Source organism: Ciconia boyciana, chromosome 7 (genome assembly GCF_034638445.1).
Source record: "Ciconia boyciana chromosome 7, ASM3463844v1, whole genome shotgun sequence".
Classification (NCBI taxonomy): Eukaryota; Metazoa; Chordata; class Aves; order Ciconiiformes; family Ciconiidae; genus Ciconia; species Ciconia boyciana.
This window is the reverse complement of record NC_132940.1, coordinates 55,008,824-55,034,144: the sequence shown is the minus strand read 5'-3', so window position 1 is coordinate 55,034,144 and position 25,321 is coordinate 55,008,824. Positions and strand designations below refer to the sequence as shown.

The window sequence follows — 25,321 nt, the reverse complement described above, 5'->3', positions numbered from 1 at the left end:
TTAAAACACAAATAATATTAACCAGAACTGAGAGAGAACAGGCAGTCGCTCGGAAATGAGAAATATGTTACGGTGAGAATGGGTCAGTAGGAATGAGGCCGCCTGGTTTCTACTACTAAATCCCTCGGGAGCCTCAGTGAAGCCTGATCCAGTAGGACAGGGCACGAGCAAAGCACTTGTCCATGCCGGGCTGGGACTGGGAGGCTTCAGTTGCAGGTGATGCTGCTGAAGTGGAGCATACTGGGCAAGGCTGGTCATGCCTGAGGACCCTGCGATCATGGGCTGGGGAGTCAGTCCCTCTGACTCAATGTATTTGCCTGTCAGCTGGGACTGATCCAGCCCACCCACCCCAGGGACAGGCTGGGACTGATCCAGCCCACCCACCCCAGGGAGGTTTAAAAAGAGCATTTCTTTGTAAGGCGTTTGGGGATCCTGGGAGGTGTCATGCTAATCACATGCAAAGGGCTGTTCATTGAATGCACCAACTGTTTGTTTATTGAGATATTTACCTGGATGATAACATCTCCTCCCCCTTCCCTCCAATATAAAACGTGCTTGATAACTCATGTGAGTGCTTGTAAGGCCAAAGGGACGGTCAGCCCTTTTAATCTGTGCTGTCATGGAATAAATAACCCACCGGGCTAATTCCCTGCAAGTTTGTCCTAATCTCACCTCATCCTCATCTGTGTTCACATGCGCAAGTGCATGCCGTCAGCAGTATGTAATGTGTCTCCCTCTCTCACAGCTTAAATGAGTAAATCCTACGAGACCAAAGCTTTGGAGATGGAAATTGCATCACGTTGGTGGTCTCGGGCATGTGTTTCAGGCAACTGAAGCCCGGCTTGAAAGGATGGTGCTGGCTTCAAAGGAAATACATTCTCTTCTATCGAAATTTCACACTATAATTTGGGGAAAAACATGTTTTTCAGTTTTGCTTCATGTTAAATAGATGTGTGCAATCACGTTTGTGTTTCAAAGTAGTTAGTTTCTACCATGGTTTGTGCAAGACTTTCCCACAGCAACCATGAGAGAAAGAAACTACTGAAAACCACTGATTTTTTAAAAACTTTTTTATTTTTAAACATACTGGAAAGGTGGGCAAGGGACTCGACATAAGCATAGGTCCTGAAAGTACCTGTATTTTTCTCAAGTCTTACCCTTTATTGATACTCAGTTGAACTTGATGGTAGAAGGAATTTGTTGGTTTGAAATGGGAAGTCGCAGCACCCTGCAGTTCTCCTCCTCCTGCCTCTTTGTCACTTCTGATTTTATTTGCTCTATTGTCACCTTTGGAGGAAGATGATATGTTTCCGTGCAGGGGCTGAGGGAGAGAGGGAGGCTCCTGGTGCGTGTCTGTAAGAGAAATCCATATTTAAATGATACAGGCAGTAAACTTTTCTGTCGTCTTTTCACTTTTGGATGGTGCTTGGTTTTATTCTTGTGGGAGGCACGTTGGGATGCTGCACTTGCCCGGGGCAGGCTTGCAGGAATGGCTGTCCTTCTCCCTGCAGTCACTATGTGGTCTCCAATTGTTTCTGTAATTTGTCTGATCAGCAGATATTTCGACATCTGTGTGTTTTGAGAGGGGAAGGCAGGCATTTAGCCTTCAGTTGGAGCAGGGCTTGGCATCACTGTGCATCTTGTATTCAATGCAAGACTTGCACAGAGACCCTCCAGTTCAAACCCCCTCGCCCCTCTGTGTGGGAGTGCAGGTTGGGACTTCTCCCTGGCTCTGCGAGGCCCCGTGCTACTGGAGATGCAGGATCCCATTGCACAGGGTCCAGGAAGTCCCAGAGGGGGGTAAAAGCCCTGAAGTTGTGCTGCATCAGGGAACGATGTTGCTTGGTGCCCCTACGCAGAGCAGCCCTGGTAAGCAGTGCCTTAGGTCTTGGCTTCGGGCACAAAGCTTACAGGACAGGCAGCTCCATTGCTCCTGGAGCCTGTTTCACCATGTTGGGGAGAAGTAGTTTAAAAAGGCCAGTGTGGGTTTGAATCGGACACCAATCCCAGGCACGGAGAAGTTGCAGGTGCACTGGGAGTGTGTGGTTTTCTGTCCTGATCCTTTCCTGCTGCCCGGCAGAGGGCTCCATCTTAAGGCCTTGAGATCTTGAATCTGGAGATTTCTCATCATAATGTGTTCACCAAGTGGCATCCAAAAGAAAGAGGAGAATTTCAAGACATAAACATAAAGTCATCCTGCACTGCTGAACAGTGTTGAAGGCAGAGTTTGGTTTTGTTCAGTTGGGGCTTCCTCAAATGGAAGGTTGTGTTGAGCCATTGAGCTGGTGGAATCCAAAACCTGGACTCAGCATTTGATGTCTTACTGTGAAGTGTTTCTTCTCCCATGCCAACTTCAGCACTGAAGAGCTTGTTGATCCCTTATCCAGGAGCTTTGAGAGCAATAATTAATGCAAGGGAAGGGCCAGGGCTTGGAAAGGATAGTGTGCACCACTCTCCTGGGTGAGTAACCCAAGGGGTGGGTGGATGTGGGAGCAACTAGACTGTAATGTGGGCCACTGAGGAAAGGAGAAGGGCGAGGCCATCTAACCTACAGGGGTCTGGGCTCTGCCCCAGGCTAGCAAAATCATCATCACTGTCAACATCTGTCCCATCAGTTTTTCCATTAGAAACTCAGTTCTTTGTGGGATTTTAATATCTTGGCTATTTTGGATCACACTGAGAAACAGCATGCCCCCGTGCAGGCACTCAGCATGGATGCTTTAGTTGTTTGCAAAGCCGGCATGTATAATAATAATTTATTGCACTGCCTTCAGAATGGGCAAAATGGGAAAACCAAGCCCTTACGTAGTAGGAGTTCTTTTCTATTGGACAAGCTGTAGGAACAATGTGCTTGCAATTAACTGTAATAGCAAGAGAGTAGCTGTGAGGGGAGGGTTGGGCAAAGGGGCTTTTTTTGGCTGAGGTTCTATTTTTGAAACACAAGAGCTCCTTAATGATAGGGCTGGTTCAGATGCCTTTTGGTTATTGCTGTAGCCCTTCAGCCCACCTTGCTGGGCAGGACTGAAGACTGCGTTCTGTCACTTTTTGCATCTTTCCTTCCTCTTGGCTCTGTGGTTGCCTATGTGAGACAATGCTGCACTAGCTGCCATGGCCGGGGGATATGTTGGGTTGCATGGTGGTGGCTGCGAGCATAATGTGGGCCAGTAACTGTGGTCCTTTGCGGGCAGTTGGCTGCAGCACTGTGCCATAACCCTTCTCCTCCATGGCACAGTGAACTGGGAACATCTGGCCTGGGAATCCAAGACCTCGCTGGGTTTGGCATGGAGTGTCCTGGGACGAAAGGGATGCCAGTGGAGTCCTGATACACCTGTTTTTCTGGTGTCTACTTTATATTGCTCTCCTGGGCCACAGAAGACCCCAGGCATCAGAGTCCAGAAATTACATGGAAGTTTAGCAGTTGCAGGTGCCCAGTGAAGAACTGTGGTGGAAGACTGGGAGGAAATTGCTGTCTTCCTCATGGGTATCATGAAGGTGTTGAAACGTGGTGTCCCATTGGAAGCTGAGAGGCTTCTTGGTTGTGGCTCTGTATGTCTTTGTACACGTGGACAAAACCCTGTGGCGTCTTGCGCCATAACCATGCCCCACCAGGCAAAGTAGTGGCTCAGAAGGGACCACTGAAAGGTCCTCCTGGTACCTGCTGTGCGTGCACAGCCCAGGGCTGGTCCACAGTGTGGTCCAGAGCAGGCGCAACTGGGCCCAGGGAGATCTCTTCTTGGACAGATCTGCAACTCCAGTGTGTTGTAGTGTCTCTCATCAGCCTTTGCATCACTTACCAACTCTAAAACCTAGAGCTGACCCTTCATAAAGTCCCTGTCCCAGATAAAGCACTTCCAAACCTCAGGGTGGTTATTTAAATGTCTGGGTGAAACATTTTGGTCCATAGGTGGGCACAAAATTAAGGCAGTCTGGTTTGCAGCTAGGCTGAGGAGCCCGAGCTTTCCTGAGGGCATGAGCTGCACACGTGTGCGTGTGTGTGTGTGTGTGTGTGTGTGTGTATGCAGCATCCCTACCAAACAGGATCTGGTTTAAGAGAGTATTTCTGTACAGGAAAGCACGTAAGTATATGCTTAAGTCTTATGGAAGTCAAAGCAACTTAAGCGCATATTAAAGTTAATCATGTACTTAAGTGATTTTCTGAGTTGGCCTGGATCTGGAATGGCACATAAGGCTCCCTTGAGTTGGGATTCACAGCCCTGTTTCTGTAGTTCCTTCCCAAGGCAGGTGCTGATTTATTTATTTTTAATTCGTTCCTTAAAGATGGCCTGTTTTGGCCTTACTGCTTTGCAAGTTATTGGAAAAGATGATGTGAAAAGTCAAAGCGCTCTGAGCAACACAGTCCTTTCGAAATGACTAAGAGAATTTGTACCATTCATTTCAAAAGGGCTCCGCGTAGTGAGAATAATGCCGTAACAAGGATGTTTCACTGAAGGATACTGTTGGAGTCGAAATGCCGTCTGGTGTGATCAGAATGACAGCCTGCTTGAAATTGGTGTGGTGTAATGTGCTACTACAGATTACTTTCCTTTAATGTCATTTTTTTTTCCTTCCTGAAGTCTTTTGGTGATGAATGGGATGCTTGCAGCATGGATTTGAATGCGATATTGTGTAATAAGAATAATAAGCAGGTGCGTTGTATAATATTTAAGTGGAAAGCTAGTGCCTAGAAGGGAAAAGTAATGTGGTTACTGCTGCATCTTTTCCCCATATGAGCATTGTTCCCCAAGCACTTACCAGTTTCCCTGTGTGTGAGGTTTATTCAAGTAAATTTCTATTCAGGTGGATGGGACACTTTGCTTCTGAATTGATTTTTTCAGTAGAACTTTTTACATTTATAACAATAGACGGTGCTAATATATAGGTTCTTCATAAGAGGACTAACGTTTTGCCTGGAAATAACAGGATCATTTGATGAATGCTTGAGTGTTGCTAATGAAAAAAAGGGTGGGAGAGGAAATTACCTTTAATAAGGAGTTTAAGTGACATTTTTCTTATAAAATGCCACCGTATTTGATTTTCACAGGAAAGAGAAACCAAGGTGTTCACAAGGCAGGTGTGGCGCAGCTGGGTGCCTGAAGACTTGCCTTGGCTACTTCTACGTGCCTCGGTACTTAACCCATCCTTGCCCTACTGCAAGTCGGTGCTTTCTGGAGCCTGGCAGCCCTGGCCAGCAGCGTCCCTTGCTGTCCAAGGACAGCCCAGCAGATGCAGTCCTCCTGATGTTTCAGCCCATGTTTGCAAAGCGCTGTCTGTTCTTGTGTTTCATGTCCCCACTCGGCCTGGCCGGGAATGAACCCTTGTCTTGACCTGCCGCATCCTCTGGTAGGAAGGCTGCCAAGTGACTTCCAGCTGAAAACACAGTTTGTTAGGAAAGGGAGCGAGTTACTTTTTGGCTTGCCTTGTGGACCTCTGGCCTCCAGACTAGGCAGATCCTCTTTCTAGTCCTCACTGTAGTAAATCCAACCTTGCCAAGACCAGCAGTGATGTTGGATGCTTTTTGGATAGAGTCCTCTCTCCAGGGTTGGCCCATACAAAACCTTCCATCTTCAGATCTCTCTTCAGATCTCTTACTCCTGTGAAGGTGCCCAGATGACCCCCTTCACTAAGAAAAGTCCTCAGCTAATGTTTAAAATCCATTTTAAGTCCCACTAATACAAATGATACTTTAGCAAGAGGAGGACAGGATCTCGGGGCTTTCATCTCCACATATGATGTGGTGCTGAATGCTTGTTTGCACAATGCTGACATCTCCTAGCTGTACTGATGAATGTTTCTTTGCATCAGATGTCCATTTGTTTTTATCAGAGGACTAGTGCAGAAGTGGACTTCTCAATATAGAAGGAGGACCGTAGACTGTCTTTTGGGAACCAAGGAAGTTGGCAGAAACTGGAAGGTGCCAGCTTTGAACAACTGAGTGGTGCTGTTCAGGAGCGTCCGGTCTCTCAGAGAAGCAGCAGTTCACAGGTCCCCTTAGCTCCTCATGGCTTACACATACTGAAATGGGAATAAAAAACAAAGCTTGAGGTGTCACCCCAGAAGGGTAGTTGGTTCCTCATTTAATGAGGAAAGACTTGGGTTCTTGGGAGCATGTGTCTGTGATAGGCTGGAAAATGGGGCAAACCTGAGTTCTTTCCTCGACTGTAGTACTTTGTCTTTCTGACAACTCACTGCTGCTCCGGGTGCCTAAACTTCCTTCTCTGGAAATGCAGTAATAGTTTACTGTAGGTGTGTTATGACATTTGTAATGAACATGTTCTTGCATTGTATAGATATAAAGTTTTAAGTCTTGGTGGGATCGATATATTAGCGCGTTTAACCTGATAAATTTCAATAATGCTCTGAAGCAAATTCTAGAGCTGTTTTAGTCCACGAGGGCTACTAGGCCCCGTGTTGATTTCCACTCTGAGCTGCAGATGGTTATTTCACTGAGACTTTGATGCTCTGGAAGGGGATCTGCTCTGAAAGGGGATCACCCTCCTCCTCGGGGTGTCAGCAGCACCTCAACTGTTAACAGGGAAATACAGGCTTATGTCAGAGGAGATGAGGGAAGAATAGGCTTGAACAGAATAAATTTTTGGAGGAGTCTATGCAGGTGGCCCATCCTGATTTTGCTCAGTTGTTTGTTGTAAAGTCTCTAAGGGAAGGCAGTGCTCAGCATTTGCCCGATTTTGGCCATTTGGGGTGTCTGAGCAGATGGGGATTTTTCTGCTGGAGCTGGAAGCAGAGGTTTTTCAGAGAAGGAGCAGCCCCACTTGACACCAGTCATAGCGTTGATCCCCATCTGCCTGTGCAGGGATTACTTGCACCCAAAAAGCTGTGATGTAGAGGGTCACAAATTCTGGGGCAAAAGGGGAAATCTTTCTCAATGCAGTTGTCCTATGTAGGATAAAGACTGTAGCATCTGTTTGTAAGGGCATGATCTGAATTGTCCAAGTGCAAATTTCCGTGCAGCGCATTTTGGCCGTTTCTAGAAGAGACACGCCATGGGCTCCACCTCCTGTTCACAGGTAGCTGGGTGATGCTCTGTTGTTTCTGCCTCTGATAAAAGGTTACGAGTGGTCTGGTTAAAAACGTGATTGATTGCAATGAGCTGAAACTTTTCTGGAATTAGCTGGGGGGCCTGGAGGCCAGTTACTGCTCTGTACAACCTCACTCCCTTTTCCAGCTCCTCTGCGAGCTCTCCTCCTTCAGAAGAGCTCTTTTGTGCCTCGTGTCTTATGGCCACAGCATCTTCCTTGCTGGGTGGCACTTGCTCAGCTCCTTGTGGTCCCATGTGCTTTCCCTAAGCCCCAGCCCATTTACCTCCTGCCAGGCTGTACCTGGTGCAGCCGTCATCCACATCCTTCAGGCATCCCCTTCTTTTCCATCCAGGAGTGAGTGTGATGGGGCAGTGCGTCTCCGAACTTCACCTCTTGGGTTGTTTTGTTGGTTGGGGTTTTTTTTGGTGGTTGTTTATTTTTTTGTGTGTGGCTTGTTTTTCTTGAGCTTCCATTTCTCCTGTCTGCAAAGTGGGGATAATTCTTCCCTTCATGGGGCTGCGAGGCTGCAGGGAGGTGGTGTGTTATCACAGCTGAACATTGGCTGAGCTGTGGCAACCGTGTGTGCTCCCAGCCTGCTGCAAACGTGAGGCAAAGCCCTTCAGCTGAAACCACCGAGAAGTCACTTCAACCGAATTTGTTAAGTCGCGGTGACTTTTGGTTGCAGTCACCTTGGTATTTAGAAAGTGCTCTGGTGTCTGAGAAAGAAAGTGTATTGTGGGGTTTATTAGTTTTAATTTAAATGTTTTCGAAATAGTGGAGACTTCTGCTGGGAAAAAGAAAGGAGGTTTTGGTTTCCTTATGCTATCAAACCAGCCCTGGACATGGTGCAGACAGCTGTGTGGTTGCTGGGGACTTGCCACCTTAGCTGTGATATTTTTGCAGACGCAGCTTCAAATACAGTTCTGTTGAAGCCCTTTGTAGCCCTAGAGTGAAGGGAATTATAAAGGGTTTGCACAGCCTGGCTTGGAGTTTCTGAGCTTATGAAAACAAGCAGTGTAAAATGTTCTTGGCAGGCTTTTGAGAGAAGCTGTCTAGACACGTGCATTGTCATATAACAACGGATCATCTTTGTTTGGGTCAGGCATCATCATCCTTCATTACAGCAGCAAGAACATACCTGAATCCACTGTTCTGTTTCCAAAAATGGTGAAGATTTTTTCTGACAACTAATAGTCACATCCCTGTTAAGGAGCTTCGATCCCTTATGGAAAACGATTCTGCATCTGTCCCAGAGCAAGAATGGTGCTCAGATCTGTTGGGTGCTCCCAGTGTTGCTTTTACTGCTGTGGTGCTGCAGCCATGAGGACCAAATTTGTCCTGTGTGTCCCCATGGGAAACACTGGAGGAATCTGCGTCTCTTGTCTTGGGTGCAGATGACCACTGTTGTGTCAGGAGGTTGGCTCTGGAGCATGGCAGCTCTGTGGTAGCTGCAGGAATTTGTTGCCTAGAGCATATCTCTATGGATGTCCTCTGGTTATTGGGTTTATATCCACATAGTGCAAAGAAGGCGGCTTTGGTTGATGGGCCAGGTTTGGGTTGATTTTGAAGGTCAAGCCTTCTGCAGCAGTAGAAGAGCTGTAGGTGTGGCTGTGTTTGGCTGAGAGGAAATCTTTGCCTTCCTGCAGTCCTGTGGCTCTGCTCGCTTTCTTTTGGTGTTCAAAGACAAAAGCAACAGTGAAATAAAAGAAGTAAAAGAAATCCCAAAATCCAAAGCTTCTGGGCAACTGGGCTGTACACCTGTGAGGGCAGAGAGGAGAAACACTGTTGAGAAAAAGCAAGTGTGAGTCTTGCGTGTGATTTTTTTGGCCCATAAAGGTCTCGTGGTGTTCAGTAACTTTGCAGTGAACATAGATGATTTCCCTGGAAACGTCACCTTTGGATTTTATCCCATCTTGATGGAGATGAAAGGTGCCAAGCTTAAAACCATGGCAATTTTCATGGTAGTGAAGGTAAAAACAAATGGTGAAAGAACATCTCTTCCTTGCTGAATATGGACCTCTTGTCTCTGTACCCCCCAAAACCGGAGGGGAGCAGTGGGTCCCGCTGTTCATGCTGAGATGGTGGGAGGTCCCGCACAGGCATCAGGGTGGGCTGCTCCTCACGGCCCCCCTCCCTGGGCTGGGGGCTGCCCCTGCTCAGGATTTTGGGGTGTGAAGAATCACTCATCCTTGGAGACCTGGAGAAGCAGCTTTGAATGCGTATTTTCCCTGCTCCCATTCTGTCTGTTGGCTCATGTGCATGCACAGAGGTGATTATTTTTAATTTTTTTTAATTTTCCATTCTACTTCCCAGGACTTTTGAGGCCCCTGCATAGCCCCTGGTCTCTGTAGCTGTTCCTGTGGAAGTCCTGTGGTCTCCCCTTGGGAAGGGCTGGGCTTGCAGCCCAGCTGATTGCCAAACCTGTGCCTAGTCAGTGGTTCAGCTGCAGAGATTTGGCCCTCTCGGTGAGCTGCCAGTGCTTGAAAAGAAAGAGGGGCATGTTCTCTATCAGGAAGGGGGAGAAAAAGGAGAAGGGAGGTAGTTTTTCTCATGAATTTATTGCTTTTAATTCTTATAAAGAAGAGAAAGTTGGTTCAAAGCTCAGCATTATTGACCAAACCCTCAAAGGCAACGACTATTGTATCGAGACGCGACAAACTGAGGCTTCCCACTGGCTCCTCATCCTGTTCTCATCCCAGCTGATAGCAGGGCTGCTGTGGGCAAGCATCGGGGCACACAGTGTGATTGCCTTTTCGGGAACCATTGGTTGACCAGCTCACCTCCAAGAAACACGTGCACGCTTGTGCTTGGCTCTTGCGAGCAGCCGCATGGGTCCACTGATCCTCCCCACCTCTCGCCCCTCCACCTCCTCTGTCAGCTCAGCGAGGACTGGTGCCTGCTGAGAAGTTCCAGGCATATTAGTAATTTATTGCAAGACTCTTTTTCTTCTCCTTTTTTTTTCTTAATGCCGTAGCATTTAGGCAGCGGGAGAGAGGAAGGTTTCCAAGCTGTCTGCTTGGAGCAGGGTGGCTGCAGGGCACCTACTCTGGGGCAGGAGGTGACACCCTGCGGGGGACCGATGGTGGCTGGTGCTGAGCCACAGGGCACTGGGTAGCTTCCCATGGGTAAAGGACAAGTATGCTTGGCAGGGGGCATGTGTGGGCCTGTTGGCAGCAGGGAAGGAAGCATTCACTCTTACTCCTCATGGCACACAACTTTTTTTTGCTAATCATTCCAGCCCACAGGAATTTTTTATTTTACTGATTTTTGTTGGTGGTGGTTCTTTCGTTCATTTGTTTTTTGTTTTGTTGGGTTTTTTTTCCTCTTTTTTTCCTCCTTTAATTGTTGGAGCTGTTTTTAATCCCTGACCATAATAAAGCCACACTGTTAACACAAGCAGCGGGGTAGCTGGAATCGCAGCTGTACTACAAGCTCTGCTTTTAATTTCAGGCTGTTATTAATGAGGCTAGAAATCTTCCCCTCCCCCAGTTGAGTTTCAACTGTATGTCTTTATCCAAGCCACTCCACTGGGTGCTTCAGAGCATCCCTGACTCCATCTGAATACAACAGGTGAAGGTTGAAGACAGTATTTGGATGTCATGAAGAGGTTTCTGGCCACTATCCTTCCCATTCCCCGGTGCAGGCAACTCTGCACTGGTGGATGGTTGGGAGCAGGCAGCTGCAGGAGATGAGACTGGACCTCCAATGAGAGGGTGGCAATGGGAGATCACAGCCCAAAGGTGCTCGTGCTGGGCAGGGGATGGGACTCATCATGTTTGGGAGAGGATGGAGGATAGGACAGGGCAGTTGGGTGGGTTCGGGTTGCTCATGAGCTGCTGCCTGCTGCTGTGGTCTTGGGGCCAAGCATCAGGGGCTCTGATGGTTGGTATTGTCATCCAACGGGGCAGCACCCGTAAGTCTCCATAGAGAGGGAAGTTAGTGCGGTGCTGATGGGGAACATCCCATTTCTCCCCAGGCAGCATCCTGCCCTCTAAATGCATTTGCAGAGGGACTGAAAGCATTGGCATTGTCCTCTTCAAAGCACAGAGAGATGTCTGTAAGGGGGGAGGCAGCATTGGTGTGTCTGTTCTCCTTGTCCCAATACACAGACACACACGATGGTCAGTCGAAGCTGAAAGATGAGAATCTTGAAGCTGGTAATAAAAAAAGAAACAACTCTGTCACCCAACCTGTAATTTGGGGCATGGGGCTTGTTGCTAGAGGAGGCTCTTGAGGCCAGTGACCTAAGATCCAAAGGTAGACTGGATGCTTCTGTGTATGTGAAGAATTATTTCAGTGCTAATGACTATTGGCAAAAGAACAAAATAAAATTGGGAGCAAGATTAAACCTCCTGCCTCAGGATTTAGTCAATCTTTATATTTTGGACACTGGAATGAGATGGTATCTGGGGCAGAAGACTGCAAACCTGCCTGTTATGGAGGACTTGCATCATCCTTCAAGGCATCGAGAACCAGCCTGGGTCGAAGGCTGAATACCCTTAGGGAACTGGGCCAAGTCGCTGATTTCTTTAAGGTTCCCCATCTTCATCCTGGCTAGCTCTATTGTGGCCTCACTTGGTACTCTGATGCCTGGCTGAGGAAAGCAGACAGAAGCACATTGCTCTGAAGTAGCTGAGGATAAAGAACAGCATAGATGGTTGTGCAGATCTCTTCAGGTCTTCTGTATGGGAGGAAAAGCCGGGACTGAACTGGACACAATCCAGACATTGGCAGTACGTCTGTGGGCTTCCTTCTTTCCTGGGGCTGTTTGCCGTGCTCTGACGGTGATTGATCCCATGTTTGTCTCCCCATCCCTGCAGTTGTTGTCACTACTTTCCTTTGCAGGATGAAATGAGAGCTGCTCTTCCGATGCTGAACAAGGCTGAGAAAGGGGAGTCGATGCAGATTCTTCCTGGGTATTTGTGATCTAGGATTTCCTGCCTTTGGCGGAGGAGCGTGTCTTTCTCTTCTCCTTTTTGCTCCTGCAAAGTCCTGGGTGCCCACAGGAATAGTCTGTTGTTTACAGTAGAAGCAGCAATGGCAAAAAGCTTTTATTTTTTAAAAGGTAATATTGCAATTGCATCCTGCATATGGAAATCCCAGTCTGCTGCTGAAATTGCTGCAATAGACTTTATCTTAGAGATTATCAGGACTTTAGAAAAAATTCCCAGCTATTTGCATCTCTAAAGCATCGTCCCACACTCCTGTTTATAGCCTGCGCATGTTAGAGAGGATGTATTTCTCTGTGGCCAAGGGCACGTAATCCTCCCAGCCCCAGGTGCGCTCACTAAAGGCCAGGTTGCCTTTTATTTCCTGTGCAGATATGACTTGAGTGCTGCTAACCTGGGAAACAACCCTTTAGGACTGTAGCTGCAAGAGTCTTGAGTTTTTAAATTAGCACCCCTCTTCCCTCCAATGTAATTAAGAAAATTACTGCCTGTGCATGTGTACATGTGCATGCATCTCTGCAGGAGCACTTACTGGGCTGGTCTAGTTAAGCTTGCTCCTCTTTGTCCTGCATCTCAGGAGCGTGATGTCTGAGCCCGATGCTCTGCGGTGTATGCACTAGCCTTTTTCCTAGATGGATTGATCGGATTTCCAGTAAAGACAAACAAAGTCAGAAGTCTAACAGCGCTGAGCAGGCAGCGCTGCGCTCCCTGGCCCAGCCTGCTGTGCTCAGCTCCTTATACGGCCAAAAAAAGGAAGAGGAAAAGAGGGCACAGCGTGAATACCAGACATACGATGCATTCCTCCCAGCTGCAAGCTCGGAATTTGCTTTTCCCTGGAAAGTGGACCCTCTGCACATCCATTAATTCAGGCTCTGTACTGTTTAGCAGGGAGAGGGAAGCCAGCATTGAGCTGGCTCTGAGCAACACTTAATTGTCTTGTGTAAAGGAATTTCTTTTCTGTGAGGGTTTTTTCTTTCTTTGGTGGGGGACAAAGGAGAGAAAGGGGCTGGGATGAGGAAAGGGAGAGGAGGCCAGGTTGTCCTGAAACTTGCTATGACTTGGCAAGCTGTAAGCAGGTAGACTGCAATTACATCTATTTTCTTGTTCTAAGAATCAATCTGATTCATCATTAGCCTCCGCCTTTAAATTATATTTTCCCTGAATAGCATCTTCCAGTTAGTGGGAGGCGGAGGGTAGATAAGGGAATCGATCCTGGTGCTTCATTCATAATCTGGCTTCAGCCTTCCCCCTGCATGCAGCCTTCGTTGCTTGAATAGCTATGGGCATGAATGGCCAGCTGTGCTCAGGGGCTGCTCTAATCCAAGCTTGGAGTGCAGGTACAAAGCACAGGCCCTGTATTTATTAGATATGAGCCCTGATATCTCCAAGCATGCCCGGGTTTCCGAAGAACTGGTTTGTTAGCTTGGGTTTAGCATCCTCTCGAGAGTTTGAATGAGGAAGGTCAGGCCAGTCCATCACCTCTCCTGGTTTGCCACTGACTCATGGTGTGCACAGGCACATCCTTCAACGACACAGGAGCTGAACCGCCATGGCAGGTGTTGTGGTTTCCTAGATTGTTTGGAAGCCAAATTGTGGACTGGAAGCCACAGCAGAGTGAATCATGGCGCTGCCTGTGCATGGGCGGCCTGCCTGCCTGCCGGCACCTGGGGCCACGCTAGCAGGGACACCTCCAGCTAGCCTTGTTTGCTCTCGCTTCTGCATGGAGAGCTGTTCCAAGACCATGGACGTGACCTGTGCTTCCTGGTGCATCTTTCCGTGGATGCTTTCTGTGTTTCGTGGGGCCCAAGCAGGTAGGAGAATTGGGCAATTGTCACGCAGCCAAAAGGCATTTCTAGTAGGGAAAAAAACAGCTTAACAACTTTGAGTCATGTTTTATTGCCTTGGGATCAGAGTGCCTGGAAAGCAATTCTCTATTGTCTCTTCGCAGGCCTTGTGGAGGTGATGATGCTACTTAATTTCACAAGCTCCTTTCATCTAGCTCCTGCACTGTGCTTTCCCATCTCGAGGATGGGCTGTGACAACACTTGACTAAGGCAATCTGTGTAGCTTTGTGAGGATCCCATCTGTTTCTCTACTTGACAGCTGGCTTGTTCGATGTACTTGCCTTCTTGCTTTCCTGTAAAACCAAGCACGTTATTAGGACCCAAAATAGTAGCTCCTCTGGGCCATGTTGTAATAGGAGGGTGTTTCATGATGACAAGTTCCAGCATTGCATGAAGGAAAAGCCCTTTTATACATGCGAGGAAATAGCAACAATCTGCTTGCAGGTCATGCATGGCTCAGCTCTTTGAACTTCTGCATTATCAAGTGTATGCTGTCTCTGTTCTCAGAGACTGTACTTTGCAACAAGCACTGTAAATTATCCAGCGAGGATAATAGAGGAGTTTGATGGTAGAAGAAAGAGGAATGAATGGCAAATTTATGCTAATGAAAACATCTGTTGAGTGTTCTTGTTACTCTTTCCTCATCCATCCCCACATGCATCCGGAGGTTGTTTAAAGCCAGGTGGAGTAAAGAGACTTTATTTTTTCTCTGAGTGGACCTTAGGCTCTTGGAAATGGATAGCTATGGGTGAAAGGCAAAACATTTGGGGTAGAACTGGCAGGTATTGTTTTTTGGCACCACTTCACATAAGCTCATTCTTGAGTGCTTTGCAATACCTGGGATTTAATGGTGCTCCTTCTACGTTAGCCAGAGCTCACGGACAAGTTGGACAGTGGGCTTGGTGAGCATTGGATTTGGTAGTGCCTGAATTTCTTGACTGAGCTCTTTACAATGATACTGAAATGGATGACGGCTACCAGGTGCGGAGACTGGCAGGCTAGGAGGATTGGGTGTGCTCATAGCATCCCATGGGAGGTAAGGCTAGTGATTGCTTGGGGTGCTGGACTTGCAGTTGGGTTCCTGTGTGCATCTGGCTTCTTCCTGGAGATGGGGAGATCCAGCTCCCTGTCTGCTGCAGCTCCACAGCAGGTGCTGGATGGAGCGTTGGAGGGGAGCTGCGCTCGGGCAAAGCCCCAGCTGCGGGTCAGGCATTGTGGCTGCATATTGTGGGAAGCCAGTGAGGCTGGTGGGGGAAATGGGTGTCAGGAATCCACTACTGCGTCCCCAGTGGGTTTATTGCCTGTAGAAGGTTTTCAGATGCTGCAGATGCCTGACCTGTGTGCATGGTCAAGGACCATCATGCATTTTGTGGGTGCTGAAAGGTCACAGCCTCTCTCTTGCTTCCATTTCTGCTAGGTTTAAATGGGAGTAAATCTCCCCTAGCTGCTTTTCTAATGCAACAAAACACTGGAACTGGTGGAGAAGGAGAAAGAGACAGGCAACTGATAAATATTTCTGGAAATGTTGTGGTGTTTTTGTTTCCAGAATGTTATTTCTTGCTGGGGAAAAAAAAATGGTAATTCAATAAACACAAAGTAGGCAACATGTTTGCACCCTCTAAGTGCAGGGGAATGCTGAGCTTCTGTTGCTTTTTCTTTATTTATATTTTTTTGTGGTACTGCCTTAAGGTGTCTTACCAGAAGTAGAGGCCATCATTATTAGAGAATCCTGTAAAACAGCTGTAATGATTGCACAATGTTCTCTATTGCTATCAGTTTTATAATTATTCATAGATTTTTTTAAAAAGCCATGAGGGACTGTCTCTGCATGCATCATTGATTTTGCTAATAAAATCTTATATTTTAATGGTACGTTTCATTGGAAAAACATCAACTGCTGCATAAAATTAAGACTCATAGTATCGTGGGATAGGAATGTTTCCTGTTGTCTTGATGGAGAGGTTGATCTAGATGGATTTATTCGGTTGCTTAACAGCTATTGGGGAAGGGTACAAAATCAGATACCTCATCTCCTCTTCTCCATCTTCTCTGACCAGGGGTTTGGAGTTTGGTGTCCAGTTCTTAACCTTTGCTTTCTCTGCAGGCTGCCGTGATGGCCTGGGTCCGTCCATGATGCAGAAGGATGCTGTGTGGCTGGCGCTGAGCTCAATGTGACTATAGGAACATAACTAGCCATGTGGCTCCAGCCTGGCATCGTGCTAGAGGTCGTGCCACAGCGGGTGCTTGCATATATGGAGCACAGTCGTCCCTTGCCCGATTCCCTTATTTCATGGGGCATCAGCTCCCCCTGCCCTTAATTTAATTTTCTTCCTTCCAACCCACGAGAAACCTGATGCAGCTCCTGGCCGGTGGCTCTGGTCTTTGCCAAATTGTGCCTCTGCTTTCTTAAACGTCTCTCCCAAGCTCCCAGTTCCCCTGGGCTCCTGAGAACCACAGGGTGCTCCCTGCCCTCCTCGCTCAAGGGGTTTGTGAGGACTGAGGGATCTGTGGTTTGCAGAGGGGGTCTCAGTGTGTTGCTCTGGGCTGCTGATGGAGGGTGTGCTGGAGGAGAATGTCCCACAGATGTGGAGGGGATGCAGTCCTGTGCCCACACATCTTTACTTGCTGCAGGGAGAGGGGATGGTGCTTAAAACCTGTTTGAAATGATTCCAGCACAAGGTATGGGGAGAGGACAACCATTGGACCATGGCCACCGTGTTGTCCCCAGTGGTCCCTCCGTGCCAGGTTCCTACCTGGCTGCTGTGACCACTGATCAGCTGCTCAGGTGGAGCATGTTGTTTTTATTCAAGCTATTAAAGGGCCACAGGCAGGTTAAACTGCCTTCATCTAGTATCAGCTAGGACATGTTTGAAAGCCCCAGGCTGAGCTTTCTCCAGCCCTTGCTAGCTGAGCTCTGCAGGAGGCTGGATCAGCAGAACATGGTTTTAGATTCCGCTGCAAGCCCAGAGCACACATAAGGGCCCAGAGCACACCAGAGCGAGGTGAATCTGGGTGCTGCTCTGGTTTGTTTCGCCAAATGCCACCCTGCCATTAAATATCTTTTCCCCTGTAAGGCAGCAGTCAGTGTTGAACTGGCAGTCAGAAAGCCACTGCTGAGCCAAAACTCCAGTCCTGTATTTTGCAGTAATTAGCAGGTTTGAGCACGTCCTTAGTTCAGCAAAAAAAAAAAAAAAGGCCAGGAGATGACACAAGATTGCATTTTACTGTATTTGTTTATTTAGAGAGCATGTGTGTGTTGTATTTCAGGGAATGTTTAGCATTCAGGTTTGTAGAGCTGAATCCGATTTAGTTTTAGAGGAGACAGCCCAGTTGTCCGTAGCAACCTGAAATTGATTTCCCCCCCCTGCCTACCGAAAGCTGTTCCCTCTTGAATCATCCCTTTAATTTAATACAGCGAACAGGATGTCCCTGCATGCGGAAACTTTTTTTTTTTTTTAACAACAAGTAACCTAGGAAAAAAAAGAAATTCTTATTTGAGCAACAGCCCTGACTCTGTCTTTATTACCACTTGGCATTAGTCCTTTCCATGCCATTTCTTTGTGCTTCGTTTCAGGCACTAGAGGCCATTATCAGTATCAGTTAATCACCGCTGCTGCCGCAGGGAGACCTCCCCCTGCATGCTCTGGCCACCTCGGCCGCCTTGTCTTCTTGGCAGCAGGTCCCTCTTCGGCGTGAAACCCTTCAGGCTGCCCTGCTCTCCCTGGCCTCTGCTGTGTGGGTTGGCCTGGTGTGTGCGGTCATGCTGGAAGATATATTCCTTGTGGTCTGCATAGCATCAGTCCAGTGCTTTCCCCTTATGTGCAGTGGTGCCCGCATGTGGCTCTGGCGATGGCGTGCACCGAGGAACGGGGAGAGCGCTCCTTGCAACGGCGATGCGCTGCGTGGCTTTTCATTCTGACTCAAGGAGAAGGGATGAGGCATGCTGCTGTTCAGGGCAATGACATGGTCGTTAAGTGTCCTCTCCACCTTGTGCTAATTAGGGTGCTTAGGGCCGGGAGCTGCTGGTGGCTCTGCTGCAGAGACCCAGCGCAAGAGAGGTGGCTGCTTTTGGCATAGTGCTGTTGGTGTGTATAGCCTGGGGCGTATACAGACCCCAAGATAACTACATGCTCCGTGTTGACCTTGCTGAATATTTTAAACTCAGAAAGCATTATAATACTGCTACTTACAGTCTTCTTTGACTTGTACCAGTTTGGCTCTGGTTTCTCATGCTAGGTCTCTGCTTCTGTCAAAACCTCTTTTTCTCCAGCTGAAGTGGTGGAGCTGCTTCAGAGGAGGCTGGTTGGAAGGCGTTTGGGAAGAATGGGAGGACCTGTAGTACTGTTTTGCTCCTATTTATAAAAGAAATCTGTGTCCTTGCTGTCTCTCTGGTGCCTGAGGACTCCAAAGAAGTGACTTTCCCTGTCAGAGGAGTGTCAGGGATGAAAGATTTAGGGCATTTGTGGTTTTGCTATCTGGAAGAGCATTTGACTACATTTTGGAAGAGTGACAGCTTGCACGTGGTCAGCAGAGACTGCAACCTGTTCCCATGGTTGCTTGCCCCTGGTTCTTGCACACCATTGCGAGACAGCACAGACTTTCTCCTGTGCTCTTAGTTCTTGCCCTGCTCGTTAACAAAGCTGTGTGGTGGAGGAGGTGTTGCTGGGCTGGGGCAAGGTGTGCCGTGGTAGCAGTTGTCCCACCAGAACTTGTCCCCGTTGACTGTTCCACACGTAGAGAAGCGAGCTGCTGCTTGCATCTACGCTTAGGCCATTAGCACAAATTGCACCAATCTGTGCTGTGAAATGTCTGCCTTTTCCTGGCTTGTTTTCTGAAAAGGAAAAAAAAAGTGCACGAAATCAATATGGCAGAGCCTTGGGTTGTGTGTTCACCTGCTGTCGCTTCGAGAGGAAACCATGTCACTCAACACTTGTTGAGAAGATAGTTATTTAATCTTTCTGGTTTTTTTCACATCAGTCAAAAAAATTGGTTTATTTAATGTGCATCATCTGAACATTTCACTGAATATGCTACCTGAAAAGGTTAATCTCCAATTCCGTACTGCTTTTACTGTCACATACAACTGCTTCAGAGACAGTAATGAGTGTACCTCTAATGATGATTTTTCAGATGCAGAGGTAGCAGCGGCATCTACTACTTTCAGGTGCCAAAACTGAGACTTAGAAGGTCTGTTTTTTCAGAACACTTCATGTTTTGTAGTGCTGTACATGGTTATAGTACAAGTCTCAACTAGATATTGAACAGAGAATCTCAATCCATGACTGCTAGTTCTTGTCTCTTCTGGATGTGGTCTTTCTGTGCCTTTATTTAGCCAGAAAAGGCACAGCAATAAATATCTGGGAAAAATTTCATATATGTTACTTTGCTCTTACCCTTCAGGAGGTTTATGGCAGAGGCATAAACAGGATCTAATCTTTCAAAGTGACGCTCAGCTGCCAGACCATGAAGCATACTTTCTGGTCTCCTTACCGCTGCATTGGACTCCACTACATTACATCCCCTCCCCTTACCAAGGGAGGGGAGCCTGCCTTGCATGCTCCCCATTTTCCAAAAACTGAATGAAGATGAGGAGGCCACTGTCCCACATGGTTGCCACCTCTTTTTCCACATGACCTGGCTTTCATACACCACTAGCAAGTAGAGCAGACATTGCTCCAGGTCTCAGTGAGCTTCCATGTGCCACTGTTTGCATTCCTCCTTTCAGCAGGAGCACTGCCTACCTGAGAGCTGGGTTTAGCGCTAGGTATGACCTGACTGGGATATGCAGAAGTTCCTTGACTGTTGTCTGTAACTTCTGACAGTGGAATATTTGTAAATTTAAATGCTTCCTCCCAGAAGTATCAAAGGAACTAGGGCCACTTTTCAGCATGAACATGAAAGGCTTTCGCGCACTAGTGCAGCAAGGATTGCCATGGAGAACAAAGGCTTTTGCTAATCGCTTCTAATGCCTTTCAAGTTTATGCCTCATTTTTTCCCCTTTTTCAGACAGCCTCCCAGAGTACTGAGACTTCAGTGACTGACTCACCAAATAATTAACAGGAGGAGGACTCCATCTCTGAAACTTTTGAACACCTCTTTTAATTTTCTTAAACCAGCCAGTACCCTGGCCAGGTTCCAGTTTGTGTAATTACATTTGACCTAACTTAATCCCTTGGCAGTTTCAATTGCATGTGGTAGTCTTCTTGGCTCCCTGTCCTGGGCTGCCATTCAATGCTACTCCATGGTTTTCAGCAGCTGTCATAATTCAGCCGTAGAAACGGATGTATTTTCCTGGTGGAAGCACTCCTCGTATCTCTGTCCCTTGCTAAACATACTTACCTTACTAGTATTTTGGCAGGTAATGTGTCTGATGCTGCAGATGATCTTGTGGAAGTCCTTGGAACTACTTTCACCCTCAAAGATGGGCATATATTTAAACTCTTTTATTAGTTGGCCATCATACCTTTTGAGATTACTTTGAGTTCTTCATCTTCAGTGAAAGGCATTTATTGCTCGGTCTCCTCAGCTACTGTATGCTGCTGTAGGGACATTATTGGTGCAGGTATTCCTCTTTAGCCTTGGAAACAGCACTTCTGTTATCAAACCTGTGCTAAATAGGAGCGTGTCACCTTCCTGTGCTGACAGCAGTTGTGCTGGCTGTAAGTGTTTGCATCAGTAAGAGTGGAAATGATCAAGGAAAGCAAAAGCCCAGGGCAGCTGAGAAGGATTGCAGAAGAAAAAAAAACATCCCAAGTGGAAACTTGGAGATGGACAAAGTGCAGTAGCGAAAGGGATAGTCAGATGGATGGTGCATGCAAGAGAGAAGACACTGAGTTGTTGCATTGGCACATCCTTGGATGTGCAACAGGCATCTTGTTTTCAAGGCAGATGGAAAATTGAGTGTTTCTTGGCTTCAGCCCTTGGAAAAGGCATATTTGTTACAAAGCCACTTGATTCTTCGGGGCTAGCAGCAGCCCCTGTTAAGGGGAGACAGGAATTTAGATGAGATGGGGTGCAAAAGGTGATCCAGTGGTGAAAGATGCTGTTGTGGCAAATTGTCTGCTCTGTTTTTCTGAGAGCTTCCAAAAGTAGGATGGCAAATGTATTATTGCTGCTCTCCCTTGTTGCTTGTTCTCTCTCATGAAATTTGGGATGTTTTTGTTATTCAGAGCTCTCTCCTGTGTTTCCAAACACTGCTCATGTAAATTCTTTCTTTATTCTTTCCTCATTGTCACCAAACCCTTGGGTTCAGAAGAAAGATTTATTTTTGCTAGATAGAACATCCTGAAGTTCAGGAGGTAAGGACTATGTTGTGAACACAAAAGTTACTTGATCTTTCATCAGGCCTGACTTTTCTCCTCTGGGTCTATCCCATAATTACACAACATTCAAGTCTCAGTGCAGACAAGAAGTCTTGCCTCTGTTGGTTTCAGTGACACTGTAAAGAAAGTCACCAGTGGCAACATTAAGATTTGTCCTCTGTCACAGTGAATAAAGCTTTGGAGTCAGAGCCATCTGATTTTGATGTGTGCTGGGTATTGCTTATAGCTTGGCAGAACTTTCTGCAAAGTCTGTGAGCACTTTGTTTCCTAGAACACAGATTTATCAAACCCTTATGGTGGTTGTCAGAGAAAATGCGGCCAAGTTTGAGTGGTGGCACATGATGTATCTACAGTCATTGATATTGCTTTGAAGATCTGTTTGAATGTTAAGTAATGGGGCAGAAGAAATTGCATTTCAGAGTTGTTGGTTTTTCCTTACTACTGGACCCTCTGACTACCATCCTAAAGACAAACCTTTTATTTTTCTTGTTTCAGAATACTTTATAACTGGGTGTGCCTGAATGCATCAGCCTTTGGATGTGAGCGTCTTCTCTTGAAACAGCCTTCTGATATCCTAGCTGCCTGTTCTCTTGGGGTAAGAAAAGAAATACTCATGCAGAGACACAAGATTAAGAACGTGCTTTGAGTGGAACCAGAATGGCAGAGGGAGGGCAAGCCACACTGGTGCCTCAGCTTGTAAATTTTGGAAATTGTGAACTTGTTGTGGAGAGAGGGAATAAACTGTAAATCTGACCACTGTAAACAAGACAAATTATGAGCTTAAGTTGCAGCAAGAGAAATTTAGATGAGACATTAGTAAATGATCTCCTGCATTAAGAATAGCAGAGAGCTGGAGTGGATTGCCCGAAGAGCTGAGGAAGTTTCAGTCACTGGAAAGGTTTAAGAGCAAGTTAGCAAAGCTCCATCCGATGTGCTTTTAGGAGAACTGATCCTTCCATGTGGTGGGGAAGTGGACTAGATGACTTCTGGAGAGTCTTCCTAACCTGTTGATGGTTAGAAATTGGAGAATGTGAAATTCTTATCTTAACAACCTTATTCAAAACTGATAAGGTAAAAGGCAAAGCTCAGTGTATCTGTGCAGAAGGAGCTGCCTGATCTGATGATGAGCTTTGATGCAACAGCAATTAACTCTGGTGCTCAGTGTCTCTGTTACCTGAATGGTGATGTTCTTCTGGAGGGAAGTGTAAGCTCATGGAAAAGGAGTTCAGTCCTTGATCTTTGGCATGTAGTGTAAATTTGTGATAAAAACAGGAGGTTCTATCAATTCTGGTTCCTTTGTAGCAAGTTCCTGGGAGTTTGGGTCTCTTCTGTGATCCATGTAAGGGCTTTACTCTTACTCTCAGGTGGGTAATCTCATCTGTTTTATTGTGACATGAGAACACAATGCTACAGATACAGGTATACTGAGAAAAATATGAATATCATGTGGAACACATAGATAGGAACCAAATGATTACTTTTCCTTTTTGTTTCCAGGGGCTTATGAGGTGGTGGAGAGTTTCATTTTTCTTTTCTTGTTCTTCTGTTCCTGTTCTCCATTGTGTTTCTTTGTCCTGTCTTGACAGCGAAAGCGGCAGGCTTTTTGTGTGTTTAAAAATGCTAGCTCACCAGCTGGGTCTTGAAATTATGTCCTGAAGATGGCTGCTCATTTAGTTCCCTTGCTTGTCCCTTGGGAGCTGCAAATGACAAATCTAGCCTGGGCTCAGGCAGCCTCTGAGCCATCACCATGAGAGGAACAGGGTTCAGGTGCTTCATCGTCCTTGGTCCAGTTAAGAAGGGTAGTCAGATACCTGTCCTGTGTCTTAGGACTCCTGAAATTCAATGGGAATTCTTCAGCCTCCTGTTGGACTTTGTTTGGGATTCGTTTGGTTTCTCTGATAGTTACCTTTCATCCTTAATGTCAGCAAATACTGGTGTCTCCCCTGGAGTTATACTAGTGTCTTATTGTTCGTTATCATCTTCTGCCTAGCAGAGATAAGCTGTTGTGTCCCAGGGGTATAGGAACATGGGAGAAACTTTCAAATAGCTCTAAGAAATGCAGATTATGTCGAGAGAGAAATAAGGGGATGTCTTTCTCAAGTCACCTTTGTACATGTTTTTTTTTTCTCTTTTCTTTTTTCTTTTTCTTTTTTTTTTTTCCTCTTGAGCTTTTCAATTCCTGCAACTATCTACTCAAATCTTGAAAGCAAAATGCGTTCATGGAAAGATACAATTTACTGTGTGCCCTGTGATCTTTTGATCTCAATCAATCAAATAAATCTAAGACCTTGCAGTTCACCTTGTTGCAAGGACGGTTAATAAGTTGAGGGGTTGTGCCAATGGCAGTGATGGTTTTCCAGCCTTCTGCTTTTTTATCGTTGTTGTTATTTTTTATGATTCTGACCTTTTGGACTGGTCAGGGTAAGATTATTTGCAAAGAATACTCCATAAATATGCCCGTCAGGACCGGAGTTAACATTCAAGCGTTGCTGCTTAGCAAAAAAAACCAATATGCCAAAGTTCAATTTAGATTTCCCTGCAGGGTTGAAAATAATGACAAGACTCACTTAACATGGCAGAGATGAGTCCTGCCACCTTTATGGGAGTGGTTGCCTTATGGTCCTGCAGCCCATTGCAGCTATGTGCCTGCTTAACTTGCTGGCTGCGCCTGAAGATTTGGCATCTGGCATCTCGTGCTGGAGCAAACGTGGGGCAGAGGAGCCCGGAGGTGTGTCTCCCAGCTCTCCGAGGTGCAAGCTCAGTCGACTATGTAGTTTTCTTTGATTTTGCAATGGAAAATTCCTTTTTTCTAGTGCTATGCTCCTTGCTTACACCTGTAAATGAGGTTTTGTGGAGGTACTCTAAGCTCTGTGTCCTGCAAAACAGTCCTTGCACTCCATCCTTGCACTCTGAGTGCAAGCTGGTGTGCATTGCAAGCGTTGCTCAAGAAAGTCCCAGCACGGCTTGGTGTGTTGTGAGTAGTGCCCTGTGAGTTGCTCATTGTGATCTTTGAGTGCTTTGGGAATCCCAGATTTTGGTGGACAGCCGGTTGGGTTTTCCCCGCTGTGACTATTCATCGAAACAGTTCCTAGACGTCTCCCACCTAATGTTTGCCGCTGAGGAGGCTTGCAGCGTCCAGCAGGAAGAATCTTGCTTGTCTGTCAGAAAGTATAATGGTGATTATCGATGTTTCAGTGGTCCTGTCAGCACAATTGACTTCTGTGGGTGAGAGCAGCATGAGGAGTGAAGCTGGGAGCCAGCAGCTGCTATTTAAGCATTAACCTGCAGTGTTTGAAAGCCACACCAGTCTGTTGGGTAGAAATGGTCTCTCTATAGAGCCTGGTCATGGCTGTAAATATAATTTGTCAGAAGCATGTGGCTCTTCTGAGGTTATTTTTTCCTCCTTTCGTAGATGAGAAAGTGAAGGTGTTGAAGACCTCTTACTTTACCCACAGGAAAGTGCACGGCAATGGAGCCCTGAGGTTGGGTCTGAGACCCATAGGTTTGGCCGAAAAAAAAAAAAAAAGCTACATGTGGTGAAAGGCAGCTTGTTCCCTGAAAAAATTATGCCATCAATTGAGAAATCAGACTTGGACTGGGTGGTGAAATAACGGTGCAAAATGCAGTGCAACTTGTGGAGAGTCATGCGGCACCTCAGTGACAAATCCCCTGCCACAGCCCAGCGGCTCTGGGTCCAACTCTGCGACGCTGTAATTTGCAGTGAAACAGATGGGTCTGGTTCCTTGTCAGCATCGTCTGAAAAGTTTAAAAATAAAATAAATAAGTTAGTGTTTAGTCCCATTTAAAATCCAAAAGTTGTTTCTCCAGCGCCTGTAAATAACTTAACCCTTTGCTGGATTTACCTGCCTTGCACATAAAACTAGAGGTATTGGGAAAAATAGATGATCGAGTGTGGCAGAGCAGTGGCATTGCTGTGTGCTGCTGCACCCTCCCAAGGCCAGTGTCCCTGCCACGAGGTGGGGAGAGGTGTCCCCATCCCCATGGATAGCTGCCATCCTCGAGGTGCCAAGGGGAAAAGCCCTGCAAGACGCAGGAGTTTTGCATGGCCCAGACACCGACACTCTTTTTTCTTATTCTGAAAGGGACTGGCAATTAGCAGCAGGGTTAATAGCCACCTTGAATTAAATCCTATGGAGGCATGAAAAGTA

General features: G+C 46.7%; 1 protein-coding gene across 7 annotated transcripts in view; it reads left to right on the top strand.

Annotated features, from left to right (window-relative positions):
- Positions 1 to 25,321, top strand: part of LPP (LIM domain containing preferred translocation partner in lipoma) — a 356,009-nt gene that overhangs the window by 55,641 nt on the left and 275,047 nt on the right. For 6 of the 7 annotated variants that reach the window (XM_072868732.1, XM_072868730.1, XM_072868736.1 and 3 more), the window contains one exon: positions 21,648 to 21,747. The exons of the other annotated variant lie outside the window; for it this stretch is intronic. The gene's annotated coding sequence lies outside the window, so the exon portion shown is untranslated. The remainder of the gene's footprint in view (positions 1 to 21,647; positions 21,748 to 25,321) is intronic. 7 annotated transcript variants of the gene reach the window in all.